The sequence below is a fragment of the Protopterus annectens genome, chromosome 13.part0 (genome assembly GCF_019279795.1).
Source record: "Protopterus annectens isolate FY-2018-M chromosome 13.part0, PAN1.0, whole genome shotgun sequence".
NCBI classification, from domain to species: domain Eukaryota; kingdom Metazoa; phylum Chordata; order Ceratodontiformes; family Protopteridae; genus Protopterus; species Protopterus annectens.
Window position 1 is genome coordinate 769,072,022 of NC_056747.1, and position 14,404 is coordinate 769,086,425.

General features: G+C 44.8%; 1 protein-coding gene across 1 annotated transcript in view; it reads right to left on the minus strand.

Moving 5' to 3' along the window:
- BLMH (bleomycin hydrolase) overlaps positions 1–14,404 on the minus strand; it is a 593,976-nt gene that overhangs the window by 102,141 nt on the left and 477,431 nt on the right. The gene's annotated exons all lie outside the window — the stretch shown is intronic.

Here is a 14,404-nt window from a genome sequence, read left to right on the forward strand (position 1 = left end):
GACCTCTTGAATGGCTCATTTTTGAAGGTGGTCTGGCACTTTGGGATAGAACAAATCCCTTAGGCAGGGTGATATATGTCTGGCAGAAATTTCTGAACTGGAGGGGGCTGGGATAAGGGAATGGAGTAACCCCTGGAAATAATTTTTAGCACCCACTGATCGGAGATGAGACTTGTCCACACTAGTGGGTGAAGGGAGAGTTGACTGCTGACTGCCTCCAGGGCAGGACAGTCAAGCAGCATCTCAGAAGTACTGGAAGGGCTTCTCTAAGAAGGGTTCCTGGGAGCTCTGGTTCTGTGGACCCCCTATGCTACTGGGGCAGCGTCTGCCATTGAATCCCTGCTCCGGCCTGCAGAATAGGATTCTTGGGGAGCATCCTGAAAGGATGACTGAGTCCTCTGGAACTAAAGTTTCTTACTGCCCCTCAGTCTTAGAAAAAGACCGCTGGAGAGTAGAAAACCTGATCCCTACCACAGAAAAAGTCTTGCTTTCCCGCTCACTGTGGATTAAGGTTTCCTTAACAGATGGTCCAAACAATGTTGAGCTGTCAAAGGGGGAGTAAATGAAAGACGTCTTAAAGGTTTCTGCAAATCTGGTGAAGCCAGGTATGCTGTCGGACAGCTATGCCTGTGCCTGCGCTCGAGAGGTGGCCTCTGCAGTATTGGAGATCAGCTTCATCGAATCATAAGCCAAAGAGATTAGAGTAAACAGCCTCAGAGAGACTAACTGGAGGGTCTTTGGAGGCAACAACGCTCTGAAACCAAATCCCTCTGAAGCCAGGTAAAATGGGCTAAGTAATTAGTTTCTCTCAGATCAAAAATAGCTGAGGCAAACATAAGCTTTCCAAAATGGTCGATCGCCTGGGACTCCCTGTTTGGGAGATGGACCAAGGAGCTTTGCTCAGCTAGCTCCTTCTTAGTAGCAGCAGCCACCACAATGCCATCATTGGGGACCCCTTTTCTCCAAAAAGACCTATCTTTGGAAGGACTGAAGAATTTGTCCACTTTCTTGGGCACAGAATCCATCATGTCCACCTCCTTCTAAGTCCTGCTGGTGATAAGGTCCACAAGCTCATCAGTAGGGGAGAGAAACCCAGGTAGAAGATGGGCCCATCCCAAAGCAGGAATATGGACTCCTCTGATGACGGGGTTGGGGAAAATCATCCACCTCTCTGCTTTAGAACTTCAGGGATGTCCCCAAAGAAAACCTCCTCTGGCAGAAGTCAGTCTCCGTCCTCAAAATCTGTGTCCTCAGTGAGAGACTCTATGGGGGGGGGGGGGGGAGTCCAAGTGCCTCCTCTTACATGTTTTCTTCTGAAGGGTTCCTCCATTGTGGGCTCAGGGGAGGACTCAAAAGAGATGGGTACCCCAAGTGGGACAGTGCCCGTCTGAAAGCGCTCACAGGAGGGCTGACCCTGGATGGATGATGAGGTGTCAGCAACCAAACGTGAGAAGGGCTGTGGAAGATCTAGAGATGAAGCAGAGGTAACTACCAGACTAGAGAAGGTCCTTTCTACCTCCCGGAAGGCTGAAGAGCTGGATGAAGCCCCCACCATCCTCAGCAGCTGGGGCCACTTGAAAAGGGAGAAGGGACCCCGACGCAGCACAGAAGCCCACCTGAAGATATCAGCCCTGAGCTGTCCATTGCCAAAGCCCCCAGTGGAAGGGAATGGTCCAAGAAATCCAGACCCAAACTCATCCCCAGGGAACTGGCTCTGACCCCTCAGAGGTGAGGCACACCCTGGTCTGAGGGCAATGGAACAGAACCAGACAAGGACCCTGATGGTGTCAAGAAGGAGAAATGTCCAACACAGTTGGCCTCTCACTAGAAATCCCCTGGTCCAGACATTCCAAATCCTGCTGGATTGGAAGAGGAGAGTGGAGTCTTGCAGATGGGGAGGGTCCCCTACCCACATGGGCAGGGAATGGCACCAAGACAACTCAATCTCGGCCTTGAGGAAACTCATCATCCTATCCATGTCGGAGGGAAGGAGACTTCTGTAGGATCTGGATGGAGCTGACGAGTGGCCAGATCTTGCTGGGGATCCAACCTTCGATCCCACAGCTCTACGGTCCTGAGAAGGGGATCTGCTCCGACGAGTTGGATCTGATTTCCTGGAGGACCAAGAAGGTGAACTTTCAATCACAACATGATCCGACAGAGCTGTCTGATCCGAAAGCCTAAATGGATCCGAAGCTTTGGATGGCATGCCGGATGGATTTGACAAACTGGTCAGATCCAGGGATAGTTTATGCCTAATTGGATCTGAAGATCTCTCCGTTGAAGCCTTGGATCAGACAGTCTGATCAGAAGCTCTCTGAGCCACAGATCTCAGATCTGAAGCTGAAGAGGCTGGACTCGATCTGGGGATCTGCGATTCGAGAGCCTCGGCTTCTTAGGAAAAAAAGAAGAAAAGGACCCCCCCAAAGGAGAAGGAGGCCTCTTCTTCGCCTCCTGCGAGGGCTTGGTAGGGGAGCCCAAGGGCAGGGGACCACCCTGAGCCATGCCCTTCAATAAAAGCTTATGGCAGCACTCCACAAGGGCCCTGGGGTTGAATGCGGTACAGATGTTGCATTCAACCTACAGGTGTGCTGACCCCAAGCAATACACACTCCTTGTGCGAGTCGGAACATGGCATCTTCCAACCACAAGTGGAGCATCTTTTAAACCCAGAGGGTTTTCAGTCATGCTAAACACAAGTATACACACACACACACACACACACACACACACACACACACACAACACACAACACACACACACCCCAGCTGTAAATACACTAACCTCAGAAAAAAGAAAGGGATATACAAAATGCTTTTTTTTTTAAACTATCCTAACGAAAAAAGGGTGGGAAGTGGTAGATACCAGAAGTGGGGGAAGATCTTAACTAAATTTAAGAATTTAGTAACCGGGAGGGGAGATAAGCTAACTAAACTACAAATAGAGGTAAGAAGAAAAAGTAACTTACAAAGAACAACAAAATCCTAAGAAATATAAACACTTATCTGCCAACTTCTAGCCTGAGCCTGGACCATGTCTGAAGTGTTTCAGTGGCAAACGAGATCTGAGAGTTAGAAGGTAGCAAGGGATTGTGGGAAGGGGAGGAGCATGAGTTCTGGATCTGACTGAGAAGTTGCCGGCTCAGATCAGAGGTCAGATTCAAGACCCATCTGTGATGAATAATGACACAGATAGAGTAAACAAGCATGATGTGATGCTAAGTCCCCTATATGCTGGGTCATTCTGTAAGTAATGTAGGTCATCTCACAGTTCATGCAACTGTTGCATGTCCTTATGTAGCACAACTGCCATCAGTATCATGGTGTGTGCAGCAGTTGACCAATACTAATATGCAGACCTGTACATTTGATGACTGATGTCATATATGGCACCCAAGTCAGAAAAAGACCTGCAATCATGGTGGCAACACAGAACCAACACTCCTCTACAATACATTGAGTGTATGCACTTGAGAGGCAGACAGTGCCTGACAGATAGAATCTGTGGTCGTGACTCCTGTGTAGCCTGGGAGGGGATCTCACTAACAAGACATTCAGCACTATTTTTTATTTGTATTTTACATTTGTTGACCGGGCTGGTCCAACTGGATATGTGTCTATTTTCAGCAGAGGCCCGAGGAGAAAAGCTCCAAGTGAAAACATTAAACATTAATAAACAGAATTACAAATATAGCTCAGACAAAAATATTAATAGCATTAGCATATTTTTACAGTGGCAACAATAAGCAATTAAGTACAAATAGAGACAATAAGCAATTAAGTACAAATAGAGATTAAATACTGCTGATGCTGGATGTCTGGCCTGTTTCTCCAAATCACCTCAAATGTGGGAGATCTGTGCAAGCTTCTCAGTGTTAGCATTGCTGCTAGTGCCACTGTAGCATATGACTGCGAAATGTGCATGCTCCCATGTTTGTTAGCCACCGTTGGCCCCAGGCATGTGCCACCCTGTTGTACTGGAGCAAGATAACTTTGCTACTGCAGTGCTGGACCATAGGCCTTACTCCCTCTAACCCATGGCACACTTAATAGGTACATGACAGTTCTATGAATAGCACATGGGCACATACATATCTTGTGGTGCAGGGTGTTGTAGTTGCAACCTTGATGTAAATTAAGAACATGTGCACAAGTGCTCTGTTGAGCAAGTCTTTCTCATATGGGGATTAGAGTACAAAATGGAAATATTCCTGTTATTACTAAACTTTTGAGCACCCTACAGACACTTGAGTTGTCATCACCAGCTCAGCTCCCACATACAACCTCCATGCCACCTGCCTCAGACAGGGATACCAGAAACTTTTCTATCTTTGTAAGCCACGTCTGTACTGATGGCCACCTCCTGTGGTAGACCAGTCCTTGGCAATGTCTTGTACCTTGGTCTTGGTATTCATATTAATGACCCTTGTAATGCATCTGTTCTAGTGTCCTATTATGGCCACCCACTGCATGAATGTCTTTGCACCACTATCTGTCACACCTGGCCCTAGAAAACCTTGTCAGTTCTTATCTTTGATCAGGATGTGCATGTTATGAGTGCATAAGGCCTGCAGTAACATCTTTGTTTCCTGGATGGTGAATTTTTCCAGGCAGCTTCCACACTGTCACCAATATGTGTAACTCACAGGTGTGCAAGTCTGGTGTGTGTGTGTGTGTGTGTGTGTGTGTGTGTGTGTGTGTGTGTGTGTGTGTGTGTGTGTGTGTGTGTGTGTGTTTTAAATGGTGCATGTTAATTCTCTGTTGCTGTGAATTATAATGTAATATGTGACAGCTCCACTCAGGACCTACCGCATGTCACAGCCTCAGTGAGAATAGTGCAGTTTAAATATTTCAGAATATCACTTATTTCTACAAAGTAGTGCTATTTTAACAGTGTTTCTTCCATATTGTAAAGTACAAATCAGAACGTGACAACATCATTTACAAAAATATAAAAAATGACAAGTGTTGTGCACATGCATGTATCACTGGCAGAACCCTGAATCTTAGCACTTTCCCTCAACCTCTGTCTGGTGGCTGTGTACACCTCTGCTGTCATGCTGTAGACATTCCCACCCTCTCCCATACTGACAGCAGTACTGGACATATTATTGCTTTCCACCTGTCAGAAGCACTGTTTAATGGTCAGCAATGGTGCGCACATACTGTGGCTTTCCACTCCCTCTGTACATAGGCCATGACATAGCTATGCAAATAGAGACAATTGTGTCACTGCCAAAACACAGTGTGCGGTCACATACATGCAGCTCCAGCATGCCTTTCTCTACCTGTCCCTGGACTAATCTGAGGTGTGCAAACAAAGCTCATGCATGAGCCCTGCAAAGCCTATATCATGATGACACTGTGCTAATGATACACTCAGCAGCACACTGTTGTTGCCAAATAATGAGTATCACATGATGCCCACGTGTGACTGTGAGGAGCAAAATGGTAGCCTTATGTGCATGAAGACCAGAAAAATGGACATGACCTCCTTAGGTGCTTATTTCAGCAGGGATTCTGCTCACTGCAGAAAGAAGAACAAAACATTTCTGTATCTGATGCACAGGGGCTATAAGGAGCAGCTGCTGGAACATTATGACAGCCCACCTACTTTTCTGTGGGGGGGCTATTGTCTACTTTTGTTTACAGAAAGTGAAGCCTGTCTCAGGATAGCTGAAAGACTCTCCAGGCAGTACAGTATATACACTGTGTCAATGACTGACTGTGCAATTGCACTTTTATCAGTCCCTAAGTACTAATGTGTTTTACTTCTTTTCTCTTTCTTTTTTTGTTTTGCTTTCTCATTTTCCACAGGCCCAGCTGTGGTGTAGGTTGAGAAGCAGACATGTACACCTGTGTCTCTGCCAGCTGATGCAGTTAGTACTATGTCACCAGCAGGTGCCAGGTGTGCCTCTCGGCAGGGAGAGGTGGTCATCTTGCTAAAGCTATCCTGTAAGGCTTTCTAGTGGCCAAGATGGCCACCTCTTTGGGGGTGAGGAGTAGCGGCTCCTCCTTTGCAATCTCTAAGGGTTATGCATCCAGGACTTACTACTAGGCAACCAGTGGTAAAACCTGCCCATGGCATCACACATGGAGGTGATAGATATATGGGTGGACTCTCTTCTGAGCTGCTGAGATATGCATCCTGTTTCCCCACCCTTAACTCTGGCATAGTGTTTCGCTTCCATTAGGTATCATCCCTCATATCCTGTTTGTAGTCCAAACTTCATCGTCTCTAATTGTTATCTCTCTCTATGTCTGCAATTGTTCACTTTTGATCCCACATTTTGTGTCCATACTGCATCTATGCATTTGCTTTACATTTATCTGTCCTTGCTGTCTTCCTCACTCTCTCTGTCTTTCCTACAAAAGCTCCTTACTAGCTTACCCATCTACCCTTATTCTTCAAATATATGAAATAGGGCACCTGTTACAAAAAAATGTCCTTTCTCCTCATGTATTATTTCTTATGGTTGTCCTTGTGTATGTGTTTCTCTGCCCGCTATTTTCTAACCTTTTCTGCCTTTACAATCTCTCCTGTTCCTCCCCATTTATATAATGAACTATCTTGGCACTGGCTCTCTGTGGTATGCTCACAGTACCAAAGTTGCTGCATGAATGCGCAGTGTCTTAGGCACGCCACCTTATTGTTTTTCTCATGTTGGTGATGACTGATCTTAGTGTGTTCCCTCCACTACCGTTCAGTAACATGACTGCTACCAGTAAGATGTCTGTTCTAATTTACTACACAGCCCTTTTCTTGGAATACTGGTGCTATACCCATTCTAACATGCATCTAAACAGCACTGGCCAATAACATGCTGCAGAATCCTTGCTATTTAATTCACTGCTCCCTATAGTCTACTACTTTTTTTGAACACCACAAGGGAAAAAGCCCAGAAATTTTATAAAGCAGTTGAGCTTTGACAGAAAGAAAAACACAATATTACCGTGTCAAGACAGAATTTTTGAGGCACTGTAAGCTAGAAAAAGAGTCTGTGATATACTAACAATTTGTTCTTCATGAGGGCATACTGTTCCACGCAGTCTATTGATGCTTATATTTGCAAACTAAGCCAAAGCCTGAAAAGTCGGTGAGCTGCACAATTCATTAGTGCAAGGCAAAATGTTGTATGAGAAATGACTGGACAAGGGACAGATTAGTGACAAAAATCAGACCAAACTTTATGTAAAGTTACCATGTCAAAATTAAGAAAGCTTATTGAAAAGCCTGATGTGTGCAGCGGCTTGCCAGACTGAAAAGCTGAACATAAGTAAAACTGGAGTAGCAATGAATTGTGAAGTGTCTTGCAAAAATGAGAAACAACTTAAAGAGAGTACAAAAAGCTTTTGAGCAACAGATGTGACAATATGTATGATAAAAATTGTCCAGCTGTTAATCAAGACAGCAGAAGCTTTCATAAAAAGAATCATTTGACCACTGAATTTAAAATGAATGACATAATTTTTACAACTGAAACGAATGAATGTATTACAATTTATTTGTTGACATGCTATGTGCTGAGAATGTACACATTGTAAATTTTATGAATGATCAAAGTGCTGATCAGTTACAAAGGTGAGATAATAAGAACAAAATCTGAAAGCAAAACGCCATGTTAATTATCCACTTGTAAAGTTTAGATTAGACATGAATGCACCTGTTTGAGCACTCTTACAGTACAGTAGGTCCGAAACAGAGCAAACTGAAGCAGCTTTTTGTGAACTGCTTACTTATTCTGGGTTGTCATATTAAACTATAGGTAAGAAAGTGCTCACTTGTGAATATATGGAAATTACATGAAAGATTTGATTTCCAGATAGTTCATATGAATGCACCATCCATACTTGACTTACTAGAAACCTGGCACGGAGAAAATAATTCATAATGTGACTGCAGAGTTAGCATGTGGATCATAAAATATTCTGCCTTATAATTTAGTTCAAAGAGCAAACATTTAGTTATAATAGTTGTACTAGTAGTAATAGTAATAGTAGTAGCAGTACTACCACTACCGCTACTAACAATAACAGTGAGCAGTTCAAAGATTTATTTATAAGCATGGGTTGTTTAGCAAGAGATTACTGTATTTAGACAGGTCATATACTAAAGTGAATGCTCCAAGGAAAGTTCCAGTGGATTTGCCAGATAAAACTGGGAAGGATTTAAAAGACAGAACAAAATGGGTGCGAGTCAGACACAAATAAAGCTAAAGATTTGGTCAGAGCATGGTTAGGATACTGAAGAAGGAAAAAAATTGCAATGTATTGATCCACAAGACTTAAATAACGCTACAAGAAGACAGCAGTACTTGCACTATACAACTGAATCAGTACTGTCTGCCATTCAAGAATCTTAGAACCCAAGGGTTATTTCTGTGCGTAATGCAAATTGGGGTTTATTTAATATGCCTATGAAAAGGAAAATGTTTCTAACATTTTTTTTTTATTTCAGTAGTATCTGAAGCACTCAAGACAGCTGTTGAAAAGATTATCAAAGGCTTTGATGGTGTTGATAACATAACCAATGATCTACTAATACTATGCCCACCCAACAGCAACGCAAATTAGTGACATCCAGAAAGGCATCTACATGCCAAGTGGTTCAGGAAATCGCTCAATTGTGCACAGTGGCATGGATGGCTCCACCACAATTCGGTAGTGAACATGGCCAAAAAGGTCAGTTTATCTACTGAACATTACACTAGTACACAGACTGGGGGATGGTGGGGAGCCAATAGACACCAGGGATGTCTCTAAACCAGAGTGTTGTAATGGCACCGACCTCAGTACTGGGACTTGGTAGGTGCAGAAGTCACTAGACAGCAGTGATGACTCAAGTTCAGTGTCATAACAGTACCAATATCAGTACAGGGACTGGGGTGGGGGACACTAGAGACCAGAGATGATACTAAATATAAGTGCTACAATGACACCTATGTCAGTAAGAGGATGGGGGTGGGGAAAGTACAGTTTTGTACCTACCATAAATGTAGATGTTCGAGTGCTATTACAGCTGCAATAATCACAGATGGGTTTTCAGCCGTCAGGCGGTCCCTCGGTCGGCCGAATTCCAAAGTCTTGGTCCGGCATCGGTTGCCGTCACTTACTCTTCTGACGTCAGTGAGGCCAGAGTATATAAGACACAGCCGACGCCATGTTCTTCAGTCTTTCTTGCCCCAGATGTCAGGTGCCCCCAAAAGGAAGGCAATATATAAATAAAGCTTTTGTACATGTGTAAGAAATGCAATGAAATGCAAAATCAGTGTAAGCAACAAATAAAACATAGCAGGATAACCCAGTCAGGAGGTATGAAAAGGTTGTTAGGCCCCATGCCCTTACCAAGTGGGGAAGGAGGGAGGGAAACCTGTACTGCAGCTGTAATAGCACTCAAACATCTACATTTATGGTAGGTACAAAACTGTACTATGTTCATCGTGCATATAGCTGCAGTAATCACAGATGGGTAGAGTCCCAAAGCTATGCATGGGGTGGTAGGAATTATGAGGAACTGGGTTGAGCCAGAATGCCCTGCAAAACAGCAGTGGTAAAGCCTGCTCTAGTTCTGGAATATAAGGGCAGGTGGTAGTGTTTTGTGAAGGTATGTACAGAACTCCAAGTGGCTGCCTCCAAAATATCCTTAGTAGGGACACCTCTGAGGAAGGCTGTAGAGGTGGCTGTGGCCCTGGTGGAGTGAGATCTGATTCCAGTAGGGACAGATTTCCCATGATAGGAGTAACAAAATCGTATGCAGTGGCCAATCCACTTGGAAATGGTCTGTTTGGTAACTGGATTCCCTTGAGCCCCCAGGGCATAGGACACAAAAAGCTGTTCTGATTTCCTGAAGGACTTTGTTCTGTCCAAATAGTAACATAGCTGCCTATGGATGTCTAAAGAGTGAAGCAGCCTTTCCCCTTTGTTTTGAGGGTTAGGATAAAAGGTAGGTAGGTGTATGGCTTGGTTTAAGGCTACCCTGGATATCACTTTTGGCATAAAAGACGGGTTAGTACGAAGGGAAACCCTATCCTGATGGAAGATGAGAAAGGGCTGCACCGCCATGAGGGCCTGTAATTCAGAAACCCTATGAGCTGAAGTGATGGCCAGAAGAAAAGCTGTTTTCCTGGACAAATATTGCAGATCCGTTGAGGCAGCAGGTTCAAAGGGAGGCAATGTTAATTTTTCTAGTATGTAGTTAAGGTCCCAAGCTGGTATTGGTTGCTTCCTTGGAGGTCTTATATTCTTAGCCCCTCTGAGGAACTGCCGTAAGAGTGGGTGAGAGAACAAAGGGGGATCTGTGTTGAATTCTGCAGAAATGGCTGAGGCATGTATTTTAATGGAAGAAAATGAAAGTCCACTGTTCAGTAGTTCAGCTAGGTACTGTAAAACCCGAGGCAAGTTCAATTTTCTAGGGTCCTGGCCTCTTTTCTCATTCCAACAGCAAAACCGCTTCCATTTCGCGGAGTAAGCTTTTCTAGTAGATGGTCTTCTGGCCTCCAAAATGACATCCTGCACCTCCTTGGAGAGAAGGGTCTGTTGTGGTGTTAAGGAATTTTCCATGCAGCGAGGTTGAGTGTTTTCAGCTGACTGTGTAGGGTTTTGTAACTGTTCTGAGTCAGCAGAAGAGGTATTAGAGGCAAGGACCAGGGAGGAGAATGGGTTAGACTCCTCAGGAGTGGATACCAGTGTTGCCTTGGCCAATCTGGAGCAATCAGTATCATCCTCGGTTTGTCTGTTCTTGCTTTCAAGAGTACCTTGGGCAAAAGAGGCAGAGGTGGGAATGCATAAACTGTCCATGCTGTCCAACTGAATGAAAAAGCGTCCACTTTCCAGGCCTTTGGATGGAAGGTCCTTGAACAAAACTTTTTCAATTGATGGTTCCTGTGGGAGGCAAAAAGATCTATGTCTGGCCTCCCCCACGCTTGGATTATCTCTGTAAGCACCTGAGGATGTAACTTCCATTCGTGTGGATCTGTCATATTCCTGCTCAGAGTGTCTGCCAGTGTGTTTTCCAGTCCTGGCAAGTACTGTGCTTGAAGTTCGATTTGTCTTTCCAGAGCCAAGTTCCAAAGAGTCATGGCTAGTCTGCACAAGGGGTATGAATGTGTTCCTCCTTGTTTGTTTATGTACCACATTACCGTGGTGTTGTCTGTTCTTATTAGTAATTGTCCTGGATGCAGGAAGTCCTTGAAAGCTGTAATTGCATTTATTACTGCTAGCATTTCTTTTTGATTGATGTGAAGGAGCTTTTCCTTTTGGGACCATCTTCCCTGAATGCACCTGTCCTTCATGTGCGCCCCCCATACGTAATCTGAGGTGTCTGTGGTTATGACTTGTTTTGCTTGAGGTTTGCAGAATGGAAGGCCTGTGTTTACTTGACATGCTTGGGCCCACCATAGAAATTCCTTTTGTAGACATGGAATTATTGGTATAATTGCTTCCAAACTGTGACTGTGTTGAGACCATAGATTTTTTAGGTACCATTGGAGTTTCCTCATATGCAGCTTTGCACATGGGATTAGAAGAATGCAAGATGCCATGAATCCCAGAGCCTGCAGGATTTTCCTTGCAGTAAGCCTGGTACTTTTTGCTAGTGTTGTGAAGTACTGAGATAGTTGCCCTTGTTTTTCTGGTGTAAGATATGCCATCTGGGTGTTTGTGTCCAAGCTGGCACCCAGGAAGGTTATTTTCTGAGATGGTGTTAGCCTTGATTTCTCCTTGTTGATGGTGTATCCCAGAGAAAGCAGTAACCGTGTCACATATGCCAGATGTTCTAGTAGTATGTGTTTGCTGTCCGCTTGGATCAGGCAGTCATCCAGATAAGGGTAAATTTGTATCCCTTGCAGTCTGCAATAGGCAATCACTGATGCCAGGCACTTTGTGAATACTCTGGGCGCAGTAGATAAGCCAAAGGGCAATGCAGAGAATTGATAGTGGATTGAACCTGCAAGAAATCTGAGGTATCTTCTGCAACTTTGTCTGATTGGGACATGCAGGTATGCCTCCTTGAGGTCCAATGTTACCAGCCAAAACTCCTTGCCCAGCATGGGAAGAAGTTGCTGTAATGTGAGCATATTGAATTTTGGTACGAGTAGAAATGTGTTTAGGATGGATAAGTCCAGAATGGGTCTCCAGTCGGTTCCTTTTCTTGGTACCAGAAAGAGTCTTGAATAAAAACCTTGACCTTGTTGGTGCGTAGGTACCTTTTGTATAGCTCTCATGTTTAGGAGCTTTGAAATTTGCAGTTGTGCCTCTGCCCTTTGATTTTGTGGCAGGTTTGGCATGCACCTCATTTTTGGAAGAGTGTGGAATTGAAATTTGTAGCCTCTGTTTATTATGTCCAGTATCCATTTGTCTGTTGTCACAATATGCCAATTGCTTGCAAATAATGCTAGTTTCCCTCCCAAAGGTGCTGCCAACTGAAACTTGCTTGGCATGGAAATGAGGGAGTCATTGGTTTTGCTTCCTGTATTGTTGTGCACTGTCTTCACCACCTCTTGGTGCTGGAGATTGCCATTGTCTGCCTCTATATGATCCTTGTGATTGCCCTCTGCCCCTTGCGCGTTTGTATCTACCTCTTTGGGGCTTGTCAGTGGCTGGAAAGGACCAGTTTTTTGAAGGCCAATTCCTGCTAAAACGTGGTGGCTGGACCTGTTGGAAGGCTTTGACAGTTTGCATAGACTTGGCTTTTTCTTCCATTTTTCGTAATATATCTTCAGCATTAGTACCAAAAAAGTACATCCTTTGGTAAAGAAGCATCAAGAAGTTTAGCTTTCACATGATCAGGCAAATTTTGTTCCCTAAGCCAGGCATGTCTGCGAATGACTGACCCTGTAGCAGCCGCTCTACTGGAGGCCTCTAGTGCATCATAACCACATTGTAAGGTGTGTTTACCCACTTGCTCCGCACTATGCATCATATCCTGTAACTCTTCTAAATCTGGTTGTTCAGGTTGAGACATTTTGTTTTTTAATTGTGATAGCAGGTACTGTTGATATTTAATCATATGAAACTGACAGTTTAAGGCCCTCATGGCTAGGGTGGCCGAGGTGTATACCTTCTTACCCCACCTTTCTAGAGATCTGGATTCCCTTTCTGCAGGAAGTGGATTCTTGGCAGTGGAGGCTTTTAATCCCTTAGGGCCTTGTGAAATGGTTTCAGGGTCAGCATTATGACCTTTGTAGAGAAATTGGTGAGAACTGGGTACTCTGTAATATCTATCAGGCTTTACTGGTGCTGGAGGCAGAGAATCAGGGTTAAGACAAGCCTCCGAATAGACATCATCCAGTACCTCCAAAACAGGGGGTATAGCCAGAGGTCTGTGTTGAGGTAACCAGAGAAATTCCCTAAGTCTTTTCTTGGAATCTGAAAAGTCTTGGCCTTCCCAATGGAAGTGTTCTCTCAAGGTGTGCAAGGTTTCCCCAAAAGAAAAATCTTCAGGGGGGGGGGATACAGAATGAATGGACTGTTCTGCATCCGAATCCTCAAAAGGGGAGTAAGAGTGTTCCTCTGCATCAGAATGTTCAGATAAAATGGATCCCTGATCAGAAGAGGGGGATTCTTCCTCCACTCTGGGTCTCTTGTCAGGAGGGGGCTGAGAACCTCTGATAAGAGTTATTAGATCCTCTGCCATCTTAAGCATCTGCTTCTTAGGCATAGGTCCTGGAGATGGGCCTTGAGCTGTAGGCCTAGTGTGAGGCCTGCCTGCCTTGGATTTAGTGAAGGCCTTGATAGAAAAGGAAGATGTAGGTCTAAATACACCGTGGGTGGAGGTGGATCTGTCCACATTAGTAGGCTCGACCGAAGCCGGGGCTTCGGTTGTAGTCTGGGAAAGGGCCGATGACCCAGCGGCCTCGGGTACAGAAGACACCACCAAAGGAGTGTCGTCGGTAGTCAGGGACTGCAAAGGCGTCTCGCTGAGAATCGGAGCACGTGTAGCCTGCTTCGGCGTGGTGTCGGTGGAAACCGCTGGTCTAGCGTGTCGGTCCTTTTCCTTGCGTTTTTTGGTCAAAACGGTAGTCGGGGTGTCCGACGACATTTTATAGTCAAAAGCTGAACCAAAAAAGTGTTGGGCGAACTCCGCCCGATGCTTGATAGTGCGTTTATTGGAGGTAGCGCAAAAGCGACAGCCCGAGACGTCGTGGTCTGGGCCCAAACAAGGTATGCAAAGGGAATGGAAATCCTTATGCAGTATTTGCTTCCCACAAGAAATACAATTATTAACTTTTTCTGACATCGGTCTGAGGCAAGAAAAGATTCCCCAACGGGGTACTTAGCTTTATTGAAGACTTCGGTTCCAAATATTTTCGTAATTCAGGAGCTGGCTGACCGGCACTTGCGAACTGCTTCTGCTTCGGGCACCACGCGGCAAAAAAGACTGAAGAACATGGCGTCGGCTGTGTCTT